Source organism: Schistocerca serialis, chromosome 1 (assembly GCF_023864345.2).
Source record: "Schistocerca serialis cubense isolate TAMUIC-IGC-003099 chromosome 1, iqSchSeri2.2, whole genome shotgun sequence".
Classification (NCBI taxonomy): Eukaryota; Metazoa; Arthropoda; class Insecta; order Orthoptera; family Acrididae; genus Schistocerca; species Schistocerca serialis.
Genome location: NC_064638.1, coordinates 119,506,210 through 119,524,558, shown reverse-complemented (window position 1 = coordinate 119,524,558; position 18,349 = coordinate 119,506,210).

Here is an 18,349-nt window from a genome sequence, read left to right as displayed (position 1 = left end):
GATGCTGGTCTCCCTTGAGTGTATCAAAACATAGCATCAATCTGCCCACCACAAAACTGCCATCATCTAACGGTGATGTAACGCAATTCTGACATTTTCATAACACATTTGTGAGTCTCGTCGTAAACAATGAGGAACTAGAGGACATTGCTAAGTACCATCATTTGCTGAGTTCATTAACAGGTGAAGCACACAATGTAATTGTCATCCCCCAGTGACCAATACTAACTTTAAGGTAGCCTTTGATTTGGTCCATAATAGATACAATAATCCTCGACTGATTGCATCGGCACAGTTAAAGAAACTGCTAACGCTACCGGCAATGACAAAGCCATGTTCAAGTGAACTTCGTGCACTACTAAACGAAGCTTTAAGCATTGTGCATGCACTGATGGCATTGCAGCTAGATATCTCTTGGCAAGACATAATTACATCACAGCTCTTTATAGAAAGGGTTGAACATTCTATAAGAACCAAGTCTGACGGCAGTCTTGAGTTCAAGTAGCTTTCCAACATAAAGAAACTTGTGCCTGTCTCGAGAATGCACCACATTGTCACAGCACAACAGTCAATAAACATCAGAATGTGGTCAAGACCAAGCAGTTTGAGCATTCAAAACAGACATCCATTGCTACAGGTACTGCATGTGTCATGTCTACTAGCCTCATACACTGCACAAGTGCAGCAAATTCAAACAAGCCACGTGTCATATATTAAATATGACATATATTAAATATGTCTGCTTGTGTCTGTATATGTGTGGATGGATATGTGTGTGTGTGCAAGTGTATACCCGTCCTTTTTTCCCTCAAGGTAAGACTTTCCGCTCCCGGGATTGGAATGACTCCTTACCCTCTCCCTTAAAACCCACATCCTTTCGTCTTTCCCTCTCCTTCCCTCTTTCCTGATGAGGCAACAGTTTGTTGCGAAAGCTTGAATTTTGTGTGTATGTTTGTGTTTGTTTGTGTGTCTATCGACCTGCCAGCGCTTTCGTTTGGTAAGTCACATCATCTTTGTTTTTAGATATGTTAAATAATTTAGTTAGATGTGAATGTGTTGAGGTGAACTTCTTTAGCCAGAAATTTGCTATTATATCTTTTCCAGGGGCGTAGAATTAATTGCTCGGGTGACGTCATGTTGCAAAATTATCATTTCAGGCATTTGTGGTATCATCTTGTATGTGTCTGTTTCTGCTTGTATCCACTGTGCATGCCTGTTATGTTGTACCGGATTTGACCATATGTTGCTCCAGAAGTGTTCCATGTCTGTTATGTTTGGTGGATTGCCTTTGTTATCTATTGTCTGGTAAAATTTCTTTTGGTTTGTGTTGAATGTTTGGTTTTGTTTCCTTCTATTTTCACTTTTTTTGTATCTTCTAAGTCGTTTGGCCAATGCTTGTAATTTCTGCTTCTTTTCATCTAATTGCTATATCGCTTCTTGCTGTGGGATTTTACCTAACCTTTTTCATTTTTAGTCTGATATTTCTTTTCTTATAAATTGTGTTAGCTGTGCGATGTCTTTTCTCAGTTTTTCTATTCTGATCTGTAGCCTGTGTTTCCATGCTGGTTTGTGGGTTTCTTCTTTGTGTTGGTTGGTTCTGATCCCTACCTAGTGTGTATATTTAGTGTAGTGAGTGCTCCTATATAAATCAGTAGTTGTAGCTCTACCGTAGTTGTATTTTCATTTATTTTGTTGTGTATGATTGTGTTGATATTTGTCATTGTTGTTTCGACTTGTGGGTTATTTGGTGGTCTATGCAAGAATGGTCTAATGTCTGTATTTGTGTCTTTGTATTCTATACATGTTAGCTGAAATCTTTCTTCTATATCTAACATGTGTGTCACTTTGTGTTCTATTTGTGCTTGTTCTGGTGGCTGTCTTAAGATTTCGTTTTCCTCTGATTGTTTAGTTGATGCGTGGTGTTCTTTGTTTGTTTGCTCTAGGATGTTTGAGTCCATTACTGTATTTTCTTCTTCTTCTGATTGCACATTACTTTGTTCCAGTATTTGTTGTACTTGCTGTTTGATGTTTTCTAATTCCAACTCGGGTATCCTGTTATTTTTTATTATTACACGGATCTGATCAGCTACTCGTTGTTCTGTTAAAAATTTTAATTCTGAGTATCTGGTAATAAATGTTGTGTATACTTGTGATCTGTATCCAGTTAGGTTGGTACCTAAGCTTGTCGCTTGGTAATAACAGAACATGAGGTGTCGGTTAACTTCATCTGACCATCTCATCATCTGTCTTTGTTTTCCTTCTAGAGTGGTTGCAGGAAGCATATCCTGCAAAACACCTCTATTTGGAATTAAATAATTTTCCGTGTGGCTAGCAGTGTCGTTACCATTGTGGGCGGGCATAGGGTTCAAGCGTCGTCCCCGACCATGACAGCGCTTGTCCGAGGATTCATTAGTTCTGTCCTGAACCAACTAATCACACTAAAAGGGGGGTTAGCCCAATTAGTGGTTTGTTCTTTTCATCGCCTTTTACGACTGGCAGAACATCTTGTATTATTTCTCTTTCCTGTCTCAGACGTTATGTCTGGTTAAAAATGGAAAGTGACGTGGACCTTGATCAAGCGTGACTTTCTTTTAACTGTACGGTATATGTTTCATTGCATTTAGGAACTTTCGGGTAATTGAACATGTATCAATAATTATAGATTTCTGTAGTTGTATATATACATTTGGATGTAGCTGTATTGCATTGATGTACTGGTGGATATTGTGTGGTATGACTCCTGTATGTGGGAATGTGTTGTTTTATTAGTTTATGTTGTATGGCAAGTTGCTGATGTATAATTTTTGCTGCATTGTCATGTCTTCTGGTGTATTCTGTATTTGCTAGTATTGTACATCTGCTTGTGATGTGATCTACTGTTTCTATTTGTTGTTTGCAAAGTCTGCATGTATCTGTTGTGGTATTGGGATCTTTAATAATATGCTTGCTGTAATATCTGGTGTTTATTGTTTGATCCTGTATTGCAATCATGAATCCTTCCGTCTCACTGTATGTATTGCCTTTTCTTAGCCATGTGTTGGACGGGTCTTGATCGATGTGTGGCTGTGTTAGATGATACGGGTGCTTGCCATGTAGTGTTTTCTTTTTCCAATTTACTTTTTTCGTATCTGTTGATGTTATGTGATCTAAAGGGTTGTAGAAGTGTTTATGAAATTGCAATGGTATAGCCGATGTATTTATATGAGTGATTGCTTTGTGTGTTTGCTAGTTTCTACTCGTTCTATAAAGAATTTTCTTAAATTGTCTACCTGTCCATAATGTAGGTTTTTTATGTCGATAAATCCCCTTCCTCCTTCCTTTCTGCTTAATGTGAATCTTTCTGCTGCTGAATGTATGTGATGTATTCTATATTTGTGGCATTGTGATCGTGTAAGTGTATTGAGTGCTTCTAGGTCTGTGTTCTCCATTTCACTTCTCCAAACGAGTAGGTCAATATTGGTGTAGCATAGGTATTTATAGCTTTTGTCTTGTTTCTTGCTGTCAGTTCTGTTCTGTTCTGCTGCCATGTATAGCAAATGTGTGATTTTGTGTTGGTATGTTCCAGTAATATTGTTACCATAATTTGTATTATTTAGCATGTTGGATAGTGGGTTCAGAGCCAGGCAGAGCTAGAAAGGACTTAATGAGTCTCCTTGGTATATTCCATGCTTAATCTGTATTGGCTGTGATGTGATATTAATTGAATTTGTTTGGATATTAAGTTTGGTTTTCCACTTTTTCATTACTATGTTTAGGAAATGTATCAGATTAGGATCTACTTTGTATATTTCCAATATTTGTAGTAACCATGAGTGGGGTACACTATCAAAAGCTTTTTGGTAATCAATGTATGCGTAGTGTAGTGACCTTTGTTTAGTTTTAGCTTGATATGTCACCTCTGCATCTATTATCAGTTGCTCTTTACATCCTCGTGCTCCTTTGCAACAGCCTTTCTGTTCTTCATTTATATTATTATTATTATTTCTTCCCTTCCTCAGACATTATGTCTGGTTAAAAATGGAAAGTGACGCGGACCTTGATCAAGCGTGACTTCCTTTTAACTGTATGGTATATGTTACATTGCATTTAGGAACTTTCGGGTAATTGAAGATGTATCAGTAATTACAGATTTCTGTAGTTGTATATATACATTTCGATGTAGCTGTAGTGCGTTTATGTACTGGTGGATATTGTGTGGTATGACTCCTGTAGTTGATAGTATAATTGGTATAATGTCAACTTTATCCTGATGCCACATGTCCTTGACTTCCTCAGCCAGTTGGATGTATATTTCAATTTTTTATCCTGTTTTCTTCTGTATATTTGTTGTATTGGTTATGGATATTTTGATCAGTTGTGTTAATTTCTTCTTTTTATTGGTGAGTATGATGTCAGGTTTGTTATGTGGTGTTGTTTTATCTGTTATAACGGTTCTGTTCCAGTATAATTTGTATTCATCATTCTCCAGTACATTTTGTGGTGCATACTTGTATGTGGGAACGTGTTGTTTTATTAGTTTATGTTGTATGGCATGTTGTTGATGTATTATTTTTACTGCATTGTCATGTCTTCTGGTGTATTCTGTATTTGCTAGTATTGTACATCCGCTTGTGATGTGATCTACTGTTTCTGTTTGTTGTTTGCAAAGTCTGCATTTATCTGTTGTGGTATTGAGATCTTTAATTATATGCTTGCTGTAATATCTGGTGTTTATTGTTTGATCCTGTATTGCAATCATGAATCCTTCCATCCCACTGTATATATTGCCTTTTCTTAGCCATGTGTTGGACGGGTCTTGATCGATGTGTGGCTGTGTTAGATGATACGGGTGCTTGCCATGTAGTGTTTTCTTTTTCCAATTTACTTTCTTTGTATCTGTTGATGTTATGTGATCTAAAGGGTTGTAGAAGTGTTTATGAAATTGCAATGGTGTAGCCGATGTATTTATATGAGTGATTGCTTTGTGTATTTTGCTAGTTTCTGCTCGTTCCATAAAGAATTTTCTTAAATTATCTACCTGTTCATAATGAAGGTTTTTTATGTCGATAAATCCTCCTTCCTTTCTGCTTAATGTGAATCTTTCTGTTGCTGAATGTATGTGATGTATTCTATATTTGTGGCATTGTGATCGTGTAAGTGTATTGAGTGCTTCTAGGTCTGTGTTACTCCATTTCACTACTCCAAATGAGTAGGTCAATATTGGTATAGCATAAGTATTTATAGCTTTTGTCTTGTTTCTTGCTGTCAATTCTTTTTTGAGTATTTTTGTTAGTCTTTGTCTATATTTTTCTTTTATTTCTTCTTTAATATTTGTATTGTCTATTCCTTTTTTTTGTCTGTATCCTAGATATTTATAGGCATTTGTTTTTTCCATCGCGTCAATGTAGTTGCTGTGGTTATCCAATATGTAATCTTCTTGTTTAGTGTGTTTTCCCTTGACTATGCTATTTTTCTTACATTTTTCTGTTCCAAAAGCCATATTTATATTACTGTTGAATACTTCTGTTATCTTTAGTAATTGGTTGAGTTGTTGATTTGTTGCTGCCAGTAGTTTTAGATCATCCATATATAGCAAATGTGTGATTTTGTGTTGGTATGTTCCAGTAATATTGTATCCATAATTTCAATATAATAGAAGGAAACATTCCACGTGGGAAAAATTATATATAAAAAAACAAAGATGAGGTGACTTACCGAACGAAAGCGCTGGCAGGTCGATAGACACACAAACAAACACAAACATACACACAAAATTCAAGCTTTCGCAACAAACTGTTGCCTCATCAGGAAAGAGGGAAGGAGAGGGGAAGACGAAAGGAAGTGGGTTTTAAGGGATAGGGTAAGGAGTCATTCCAATCCCGGGAGCGGAAAGACTTACCTTAGGGGGAAAAAAGGACAGGTATACACTCGCACACACGCACATATCCATCCACACATACAGACACAAGCAGACATATTAAGTGATATTAAGTGTGGTTTTCCGATTTTTCATTACTATGTTTAGGAACTGTATCAATTTAGGATCTACTTTGTATATTTCCAATATTTGTAGTAACCATGAGTGGCGCACACTATCAAATATGTCTGCTTGTGTCTGTATGTGTGGATGGATATGTGTGTGTGTGCGAGTGTATACCTGTCCTTTTTTCCCCCTAAGGTAAGTCTTTCCGCTCCCGGGATTGGAATGACTCCTTACCCTCTCCCTTAAAACCCACTTCCTTTCGTCTTCCCCTCTCCTTCCCTCTCTCCTGATGAGGCAACAGTTTGTTGCGAAAGCTTGAATTTTGTGTGTATGTTTGTGTTTGTTTGTGTGTCTATCGACCTGCCAGCGCTTTCGTTCGGTAAGTCACCTAATCTTTGTTTTTTTATATATAATGTATCCATAATTTGTATTATTTAGCATGTTGGATAGTGGGTTCAGAGCAAGGCAGAACCAGAAAGGACTTAATGAGTCTCCTTGGTATATTCCACGCTTAATCTGTATTGGCTGTGATGTGAAATTATTTGAATTTGTTTGGATATTAAGTGTGGTTTTCCAATTTTTCATTACTATGTTTAGGAACTGTATCAATTTAGGATCTACTTTGTATATTTCCAATATGTGTAGTAACCATGAGTGGCGCACACTATCAAAAGCTTTTTGGTAATCAATGTATGCGTAGTGCAGTGACCTTTGTTTAGTTTTATCTTGATATGTCACATCTGCATCTATTATCAGTTGCTCTTTACACCCTCGTGCTCCTTTGCAACAGTCTTTTTGTTCTTTGTTTATAATTTTGTTCTGTGTTGTATGTGTCATTAATTTCTGTGTAATGACTGAAGGTAATATTTTGTATATTGTTGGTAGGCATGTTATGGGGCGATATTTAGCTGGGTTTGCTGTGTCTGCTTGATCTTTAGGTTTCAGATAAGTTATTCCATGTGTAAGTGTATCAGTGAATGTGTATTGGTCTGCAATGTAACTGCTAAATAATTTAGTTGGATGTGAATGTGTTGAGGTGAACTTCTTTAGCCAGAAATTTGCTATTTTATCTTTTCCAGGGGCTTTCCAATTCTGCGTAGAATTAATTGCTGGGGTGACTTCACGTTGCAAAATTATCATTTCAGGCATTTGTGGTATCATCTTGTATGTGTCTGTTTCTGCTTGTATCCACCGTGCATGTCTGTTATGTTGTACCGGGTTTGACCATATGTTGCTCCAGAAGTGTTCCATGTCTGTTATGTTTGGTGTATTGTCTATTTTAATGTGTGTGGTATCTATTGTCTGGTAAAATTTCTTTTGGTTTGTGTTAAATGTTTGGTTTTGTTTCCTTCTGTTTTCACTTTTTTTGTATCTTCTAAGTCGTTTGGCCATTGCTTGCATTTTCTGCTTCTTTTCACCTAATTGCTCTATCGCTTCTTGTTGTGAGATTTTACCTAACCTTTTTCGTTTTTTGTCTGATATTTCTTTTCTTATAAACTGTGTTAGCTGTGCGATGTCTTTTCTCAGTTTTTCTATTCTGATCTGTAGCCTGCGTTGCCATGCTGGTTTTGTGGGTTTCTTCTGTGTGTTGGTTGGTTCTGATCTCTGCCCAGTGTGTATATTTAGTGTAGTGAGTGCTCTTATATAAACCAGTATTGTAACTCTTCCATCGTTGTGTTTTCATTTATCTTGTTCTGTATTATTGTGTTGATAGTTTTTATTGTTGTTTCGACTTGTGGGTTATTTGGTGGTCTATGCAAGAATGGTCTAATGTCTGTATTTGTGTCTTTGTATTCTATATATGTCAGCTGAAATTTTTCTTCTACATCTAACATGTGTGTCACTTCGTGTTCTATTTGTGCTTGTTCTGGTGGCTGTCTTAAGATTTCGTTTTCCTCTGATTGTTTAATTGATGCGTGTTGTTCTTTGTTTGTTTGCTCTGGGATGTTTGAGTCAATTACTGTATTTTCTTCTTCTTCTGATTGCACATTATTTTGTTCCAGTATTTGCTGTACTTGATGTTTGATGTTCTCTAATTCTGACTGGGGTATCCTGTTATTTTTTATTATTACACGGATCTGATCAGCTACTCGTTGTTCTGTTAAAAATTTTAATTCTGGGTATCTGGTAATAAATGTTGTGTATACAGGGTTATTACAAATGATTGAAGCGATTTCACAGCTCTACAATAACTTTATTATTTGAGATATTTTCACAATGCTTTGCACACACATACAAAAACTCAAAAAGTTTTTTTAGGCATTTACAAATGTTCGATATGTGCCCCTTTAGTGATTCGGCAGACATCAAGCTGATAATGAAGTTCCTCCCACACTTGTCACAGCATGTCCCCATCAATGAGTTCGAAAGCATCGTTGATGCGAGCTCGCAGTTCTGGCACGTTTCTTGGTAGAGGAGGTTTAAACACTGAATCTTTCACATAACCCCTCTGAAAGAAATCGTATGGGGTTAAGTCGGGAGAACGTGGAGGCCATGACATGAATTGCTGATCATGATCTCCACCATGACCGATCCATCGGTTTTCCAATCTCCTGTTTAAGAAATGCCGAACATCATGATGGAAGTGCGGTGGAGCACCACTCTGTTGAAAGGTGAAGTCGGCACTGTCGGTCTCCAGTTGTGGCATGAGCCAATTTTCCAGCATGTCCAGATACACGTGTCCTGTAAAGTTTTTTTCGCAGAAGAAAAAGTGGCCGTAAACTTTAAACCATGAGATTGCACAAAACACGTTAACTTTTGGTGAATTGCGAATTTGCTGCATGAATGCCTGAGGATTCTCTACCACCCAGATTCACACATTGTGTCTGTTCACTTCACCATTAAGAAAAAATGTTGCTTCATCACTGAAAACAAGTTTTGCACTGAACGCATCCTCTTCCATGAGCTGTTGCAACCGCGCCGAAAATTCAAAGTATTTGACTTTGTCATCGGGTGTCAGGGCTTGTAGCAATTGTAAACGGTAAGGCTTCTGCTTTAGCCTTTTCCGTAAGATTTTCCAAACCGTCGGCTGTGGTATGTTTAGCTCCCTGCTTGCTTTATTCGTCGAATTCTGCGGGCTACGCGTGAAAATTGCCCGCACGCGTTCAACTGTTTCTTCGCTCACTGCAGGCCGACCCGTTGATTTCCCCATACAGAGGTATCAGAAGCTTTAAACTGCGCATACCATCACCGAATGGAGTTAGCAGTTGGTGGATCTTTGTTGAACTTCGTCCTGAAGTGTCGTTGCACTGTTATGACTGACTGATGTGAGTGCGTTTCAAGCACGACATACGCTTTCTCGGCTCCTGTCGCCATTTTGTCTCACTGCGCTCTCGAACGCTTTGGCGGCAGAAACCTGAAGTGCGGCTTCAACCGAACAAAACTTTATGAGTTTTTCTACATATCTGTAGTGTGTCGTGACCGTATGTCAATGAATGGAGCTACAGTGAATTTATGAAATCGCTTCAATCATTTGTAATAGCCCTGTACTTGTGATCTGTATCCAGTTGTGTTGGTTCCTAGGTTTGTTGCTTGGTAATAACAGAACATGAGGTGTCGGTTAACTTCATCTGACAGTCTCATCCTCTGTCTTAGTTTTCCTTCTAGGGTGGTTGCATGAAGCATATCCTGCAAAACACCTGTATTTGGATTTAAATCATTTTCCAGTTGGCTAGCAGTGTCGTTACCATTGTGGTGGGCATAGGGTTCAAGTGTCATCCCTGAGCATGACGGCGCTTGTCCGAGGCTTCTTTAGTTCTGTCCTGAACCAACTAATCACACTAAAAGGGGGGTTAGCCCTATTAGTGGTTTGTTCTTTTCGTCACCTTTTACGACTGGCAGAACATACCGGAGGCCTATTCTTTTCCCGGGCCTCCACGGGGTATATTATTATTAATATTATTAATATAATTAATACAGGGTGATTCTAAAGTCACTAAACATTTTATACTTAAACAAATTTTATTAATCAATATGTAATGGCACTGCAACTTATGTTACAATATGACATAATTTCAGTACATCTCAATGTGACCACCTTGCATGTCTAGGCACACCCTCCAGCGCTCCACTGTAGACCGAAAAACCTGCCCAAGCATATCTGGTGTAATCTCAGCAGCTGCGGCTCAAATCCACTGTGTTAAGTGTTCAGTGCTGCAGATCTTCACTTGCTATACCTTAGACTTGATAAACCCCCATGCAAAAAAGTCTAAGGGTATCAAGTCAGGAGAGTGGGGTATCTACATCCGTGGAGAGGCACGACCAATCCATCTGCCGGGAAATGCTTGATTCAGATAATCTCAAACAACGAGGGCAAAATTGGGTGGTGCACCATCCTGTTGAAAAACAACAGTATCCATAAACCCGTCAGATATCAACTGGGGCTCCAAAAACTGTTGCAACATATCTAGGTATGTGGTTCCAGTTATGGTTTGTTCTGCGAAGAAGGGCCTGTACACTGTTGACCTCATTATCCCTAAAAACACGTTCACTTTTGCTCTGTCCCGTTGCCACTCTTGCAGCATACTTGGTTGTTCATCTGCCCATATCCTGCAATTGTATCTGTTCACATGTCCACAGGTATGAAATGTAGCTTCAGCACTGAACAAGACATTTTGCATCAAATTATCATTTTCCACATCTTATAGCATGTCATGACACATAGTTCGTCTGGCTGTGTAATCCTCCGCTTCAAGCTTATGGACAAGCTGGATATGGTATGCACATTTGTGCAGCTTGTAACGAAGAACTCTCCATACAGTGGTTTGAGGAATACTAAGCTCCCTACTAATTTTCCTGGTAGATGCAGTAGGGCTACGTGTGATCACATCCTGCACACTTTGCACGGTGTGTGGTGTTATGGCCAGCCTCCCTGGCCGTTCTTCATCTGCAACACTACCAGTACACCGGAATTTATTGATGAGGGTCTTGATAGCAAGCCTGGTGGGGTCTGTTTTTCGGAACTGATGGGCAAAGTCTGTCCGCACCAGTTCATACGTCATTCTACGAAGACGAGCAGAAACAACAGTGATTTGTTCTTCTTTGGTTAGCATTCTGTCGTAGTACCTGCAAGAAACAAATATTCAGTTACTATATCACTGCAATGTATAGTGACTTTAGAATCATCATGTATTTCTTTGGCAGCCGGTATTAGTATTAGTCACAGGGAGATCGGCAATTACATTGTGTGCTTCACCTGCTAATGAACTCAACAAATGATGGTACTTAGCAATGTCCTCTAGTTCCTCATTGTTTACGATGAGACTCACAAAAGTGTTGTGAAAATGCCGGAATTGTGTTACATCACCGTTAAATGATGGCAGTATTATGGTGGGCAGCTTGATGCTACATTTTGATACTCTCAAGGCAGACCCAGCATCTGACGAAACCTTGTCAACTGCATTTGTGTGATTCATCTGAATCACTCTCATTTTTCTCAAAACCTCGAATACCATATTTTCAAAAGTTTCTCTGTCCTCAGTATGACTCTCTACATCTTCAAACAATTTGAGCTGTGACTGCGTATCTTCATACTTCTCCACTATCTTTGGCAACTGTTCTAGCCTGACAGTAATGTCCAAAGTGTCTGATTTGCCAGTTACATCGAATTTGTTTGCAAACAACCAAGTGTGTGGTTACAAGTTTGTTTCTTAATACTTCAGCCATCATGTAAATCTAGTGGTGGTAGCCAACAGCAGTTAAAGTGAGCGGGAATTACAGGAAGCAGGACAGCCAGACCAGGTACTTAACTTTCAGATGCGTCATCTCGACGTTGCAAGTTGCGTCTCCATGTTGCTCCATCAACACTCGTCGTTACTGTTCCGCCAGTGGATGAAAGTCACTGCACGTTACTTTGTCGAACCCATCACAATCTGGCCCAGAGGACCAAAATGTTACCGTCTGCAGCCAAAAACATAAAAGTAGCAGAGGACAATGAATTGAAGAGGACTGTATAATGTTTCAAATCCATTCAGATTGTAATGAAACACAAGAGTTGAGATAATCACATATTATTCATAGGTAAGTTAACAACCAAAACATACATCTTTGCCATTTACATGGCACACGCGGCCATGAGCTAAGTACAGCTGCCCGACTGACAGCCCATTCACCACTGCCAAATCACTCCCTCACCACAGTGAGTGTACCATTAGATGCCCTTGGAGGAGTGGCCTACTGACAACTGTCCCCAATGTATAAATACCTCCAGAGAGGGCAGCACTGTTCAGAGACTCAGTCAAATGAAACGACCGAACAGCATAAGTGTTAAGTCGCCAACAGGCACACATATAAAGAAAACCTGTTAGCTTTCAGAGTAATCTCTCTCTGAGTATGCGCGCGCGCGGGCACACACACACACACACACACACACACACACACACACACACACACACTCACTCACTCACTCACTCTAAATACCCCAATGCCCCTGCGTGACACCGGCTGGACACACAATGCTGCGTTTTGCAGCTGGACTTGGTTGGGTAAGGGTTGTGTCGGGTGGATAGGGTAGAGGGGGAGAGAGGCAGAAAGCAGGGAGAGGGGTTGCAGGTTAGTAGCCACTGCATTGTTGGGAGGCAGCCAGTTTGCTGACTGTGGAGGCAGGGAGGGAGTGACTGGACAGAGGAAACGGAAATTGTTGGGTGGAAGATGTGGGGAGATTGGGTTACCAGAAATTGAGGCCAGGTTGATTACTGGAGCAAAGGATGTCTTGCAAGGATAACTCTCATCTTTGTAATTCAGAGAATCTGGTGGTGAAGGGATGTTTCCAGATGTCCCGGGTTATGAAGCAGCCATTGACATTAAGCACATTTTGCTCACCTGCAACATTTTTGCCACTGTGTGGTCAATTTTGTTTTTGGCAACAGTTTGTCGGTGGCCATTCATCCTGGTGGACAGCTGTTTTGTAGCCATACTGTGGGGGTAATGTAAGCCTGTTACAGAACTGAAGTTGGAAGTGCTAGGTGAGTGTATTGGGCAGGTCTTGCACCTTGGTCTTCCACAGTGATATGATCCCTGTGGCAAGGAGTTGAAGTGGGGGTGGCACAGTACATGACCTATGATGACGTGCAGGTTGGGTGGACAGTGGAACACTGCTTTGGGAAGGGTGGGAAGGGTCTTGTGTAGGATGTCCCTCATTTCAGGGCAGGATAAGCACTGGCAAAGAATATGATAAAGTTGTTCCAGTGTGGGTGACAAAGGGGGCATTCCTCTGTAGCTGATTCTTGGGCGTGGCAAGAGGATTGGGGAGCTGTTGTACTCTCACTGAAAGAATTTCCTTTGTTGTTGACCAACATCTCAGACCAATTGCCCAAAACCTAGCCTCCCACATCCAAGATACCAGCCATTTCCTTCACTGACTCTCGACCATTCTCAGCCCTTTACCTCCTGTATCCCTCATGTCAGTGTTGATGCCACCTACTTATACAGAAACATCCCTCATGCTCACGGCCTTGGGCTACTGAACTCCACTTCTCCCAATGACTTTCAGGGTCCAAACTCGCTATCTCATTTCTTATACATCTTATCAGCTATAAACTATATCCTGACTTTTCCTTTGAAGGGGAAGTATACAAACAAAAGTGCAGCACAGCATGGCTCTCTCCTATGCCAGCCTGTTTATGGCCATTTAGAGGATACTTTCCTAGCCTCCCAAAACTCCCAGCCCCTAGTCTGGTTCAGGTCCATTGATGATATCTTTATGATCTTGACTCAGGGTCAAGATACCCTATCATCATTTCTTCACAACCTCAGGACTTTCTTTCCCATCTGCTTCACTTGGTCCTCCTCAACCCACTGTGCCACTTTCCTGGACATTGACTTCCACCTCTCTGATGACTACATCTACACATCTGTCCATATTAAACTCACTAACCACCAACTGTACCTAAATTTTGGCAGCTGCCATTCCTTCCACATCAGAAAACCCCTTTTATGTAGCTTGGATAACTGTAGATGAGTATCTGCAGTGGCAAGATTCCCTTGTCTATTATGCTGAAGTCTCACAAAGGCCTTCATAGACAGGCACTACTCCCCCGAACCTAGTCCACGGACATGATTTCCTGTGCCCTGTCCTCACACACCGCCAATCCTCCCACCACCTCCAAGAATCAGCTATAGGAGTGCATGCTCTTCCTCACTCGGTACCACCCTGGATTGGAACAACTAAACCACATCATTTGTCAGGGCTTTGATTATCTCTCATCGTGGTCTGAAATGAGTGACATCCTACACAAGAGCCTTTCCACTGCTTCTAAAGTGGTGGGCTGTTGCCCACCCTACCTACACAACATTCTAGTTCACTCCTATGCCATCCCCACTCCCAACACTTTGCCACAGTGCTCATATTCCTGTGAAAGTCCCCCAGTTGGCTCACAACTCTTTTGTCAATACTTGATTGGCTACCATGGGGCACCTGCCTTTGCAGTACTACTTTCCTTTTCCTCCCCCACCTCTCACTGTGTGCAAGAGAACGAGGTCCCACGGGGCTCTGTATTAAGTGTCCCTCTTTTTTTTAATAGCCATCAACAGTCTAGCAGGATCTCTGGGGTCTTCATTGTGACCCTCCTCATATGCCAAAGATTTTTACTGTTACTACTGCTCCTCTAGTGTGGGTGTTGCTGAAGGCTGGCTGCAGAGTGCCCTTCGAAAGGTGCAGTCAAAGACTCTCATTTGCGTCTTTCAGTTTTCCACCACCAAGACTCATGTCATGCACTTCTGTCGCTGTTTTACTGTTCATCTACACCCAGAACTTTACCTGGACAACCAGTTACTCAATGTGGTGGAGACTTATCACTTTTTAGGACTGGTCTTTGATGCGCAGCTGACATTGGTTCCCCATCTTCACCAACTTAAGCAAAGGTGCTGGCTATACTTTAGTACTCTTTGCTGACTCAGTAACACTAGCTGGGGTACAGACCGCACTACCCTTCTGCAGCTTTACAAAGCCCCGATCCTGTCCCGTCTTGATTGTGGGAGTTTGGCATATGGTTTGGCACTGCCCTCAGCATTGCTGTCGCTGGACCTGATACTTACACAACATTCTAGTTCACTCCTATGCCATCCCTACTCCCAACCCTTTGCCACAGTGCTAATGTATGCTGCATCCAATTGGGCTTCCCCAGATTTGCCTTTTGTGTCCTTCTTTTGAAGATTATTCCTGATTCGATGCATATTGGATGAAGAGACTGATGACCATGGAGTTTGGTCCTTTTAACTCCAACAACCAACGAGTCAATCCTGTGGAAGACAATGGTGCAAGACCGCTCCCAATGCATCCACCCTGAACTTCCTATTTCAGTTCTGTCACAGGCTTATTCTACCCCCTCAGTGACTGGGCTGCCTGTGAAAGCAGTCATGTTGTATACCAGCTCTGCTGCAATTATTGCACAGCTTTTCACATTGATGTGACTACTAACCAACTGTCTACCAGAATGAATGGCCACTGCCAAACTGTGGCACAACATGCAGCTAGATATAAAATGCTTCACAATCTAGGTCATCTGAATCCTCCCCTTCACCACCAGCTTTTCTGAACTGTGCAGATGGCAGTTATTCTCAGAACACATCTTTCACTCTGGTAGCCAACTTTGCCACATGATCAGCATGTTCATTTCCTGACATCCCAGTACATCCGGGGGTCCAAACAAAGACGACTGGCATCCTGGCCTCAAACTCCGGTAACCCACCTTCCCCCTACTGTCCACCCAACAGTTTCCCCTTCGTCCATCCCATCACCCCCTCTCAAATTCATGTCCCAGTGTCACGTTCAAAGCATGCTGCTCCCCACCGGGTCTGACAACTGTGCACCATATGCATAGCTCGTGCTCCTACCGTCTCCCCCTCCCTCATTCCTAGCCAGCAAACCAGCTACCTCCCACCAAGCCAGTAGCTACTGAACTTTAATCCCTCGCCCTGCCTCCGGCATCTTTCTCCTCTCTACCCATCCCACCTGACACAACACCCACCTCAACATAGATCACCTGCTGAAATGCAGAATTGTGCATCCAGTCGGTGGTGTGTGTGTGTGTGTGTGTGTGTGTGTGTGTGTGTGTGTGTGTCTTTTGACAACTCATCACTGATTTGTTTCTTTTTTTTTCCGGACTTCAACATTAGGGATAGTAGTTCTTTGCTCCATACTAACATTTTCCATGTTTTTGCTATGTGAAACATGTTTACACCAAACTAAAGGAACAATGAACATACTAATTTAACATAAACTTGCATTATTTTAATGCATGTCTAGTATTTTTTCCAAATCAAAAAAAGCAGAAGTTAAATTCAGTGTGAAAGTACCGCTGACAACAACATCAACAATAACAACAGCTACTGCGAGCTCTGACACCTGCTGGATTGTATAACCTTGACAGTCAGATTTAATACCATCATAGTTATAATCACAATTTTAACAAATTTACAGCCTCACAAATTAATTTTAATTGAATTAGATCACACTGTGGCATAAATGATGAAATGTAAACACAGATTGAACACTTAAAATAATAAAGCATTTGACAATTACTTCTGAAGTTATAAAAAAGACAGTTTTAACAATATTTAGGCATAAGCCTTAATTAACAAAATAATTAATGCTTTTGAACTTCACTAGCATTTACAGTTGTGGCTCCAGGAAAATTCTGAGTTTATACACTTCTGCTGGCCACCATACTCCCCAGACACAAACATTATTGAGCATATCTGGGATGCCTTGCAGTGTGTTGTTCAGAAGAGATCTCCACCCTCTCATACTCTTATGGATTTATGGTCAGCCCTGCAGGATTCATGGTGTCAATTGTCCAGCACTGCTTCATACATTAGTCAAGTCCATGCCATGTCATGTTGTAGCACTTCTGCGTGCTTGCGGGGACCCTAAACGATATTAGTAAGGTGTACCAGTTTCTTTGGCTCTTCAGTATATAATGTTTGTGTTGGATGGTGATGATGATGATGATGATGATGATGATGATGATGATGATGAGAGAAGGGAGAGGGTGAAACCCAGTGCCAGCACATAGCCTACTCCTCGCAAATAGCTCCAAAGGGGCTGCCAGGCTTAACGTTCCCATCTGACTGATGGATGGCCATCAACAGTGTCACATGCCCTCACTTCATGAGACACTGCAGAACAATTTGGCATGAAAACCAGGACCTGGTGCAAAGTATGGTGATCAGGAACTCTGGAACTTTATACCACTACCTCTCCTCCCCTTGCTGGCCAAATACTGGTAGTGAAAATTTTTGCCAACACCAGGATTCAAATCAGCTTACCCCCAGGCTGAGCATCACCACACAAGTGTGCACAGAGGCAGGTTGCATCAGCTATTGTCACTCTGTGGAAGTAATAGGCAAGAATGTAGAATATTTAAGCAATGGAAAATCCAGGAAAAGAATAGTTGCTGCTCACTGTATAGCAGAGATTGCTGAGTCACAGATTCACGCAACAAAGTGACTGTCAGCAAGTAAGCTAATGGTCATGCAACTCATACACACATGACCACAGTGTCTGGCTGCTGAGCCCAGAATATTTGTGGTTTTTGCACTGGAAGCCAATTTGTGGGATTTTCGAAGTACATTTTCACAAGACCTACAGGTCTCTGAGTGTGTTCCATTGATAATTTTTCATTAATTTGGTTGCACTGTTGTGCCAGTCAGACAAGCCTTCCCTTTTGTGCTGCATGTCTGTTCTCCTGATATTGTTTTTCCCTCCTTGGATATTTTAGGGAATACATTCTGCAATTTCAATAGCCCGGTATTGGAACAGTCCCTTACCTGTTTTTCTTCTTTCTCTCTTCATTCTCTCCTTCCTCCACTTTGGCATTTGAGGTTTCTCTTTGAGTCTTCTTCCCCCCTATGCACTCCAGAAGGCTGGCCCTCATGTTTGACGCATAATGTGTGACTAAGTAACAAGAAATTCCCGTCCACAGGTAGAATTTGCACATATCCCCTGGTACAAGCTAGGTCAAGGTCTGGGCGATTGCTTGAGCTCTTAACTTCCCAACTGCCAACTGATCCCTCTGTCAGGAGTTCGGGATGTGCTCCCTGAGATGCGAAGAATCACCTAAGGTTGGTGGCCCCCCTCCGAAGGGGTCCCCTAGTTGGAAGGAGCGCACCATCGGAGATGCTGGCAGTTATAGGGATTTTTTTGCAGTGAGCCAATCACCATCTCAGTCTACATCTACTGAACATAAAGGGAGTGAAGCTAGAGATGCAAAGGCTCTTGCAATTGCAGCTCAGTTCCTCATGGTATCACATGCTGAAGGGGGTCAGTTCTTTTCTATGGTTAATCCATTTATTATTCAGAAAAGGTTTGATGCAGCTGCAAGTCTTGTTAAATCCTACTCTCACTTACGTGATGGGACTTTGTTTTTGGAGGCCAATTGCAATTTTCAG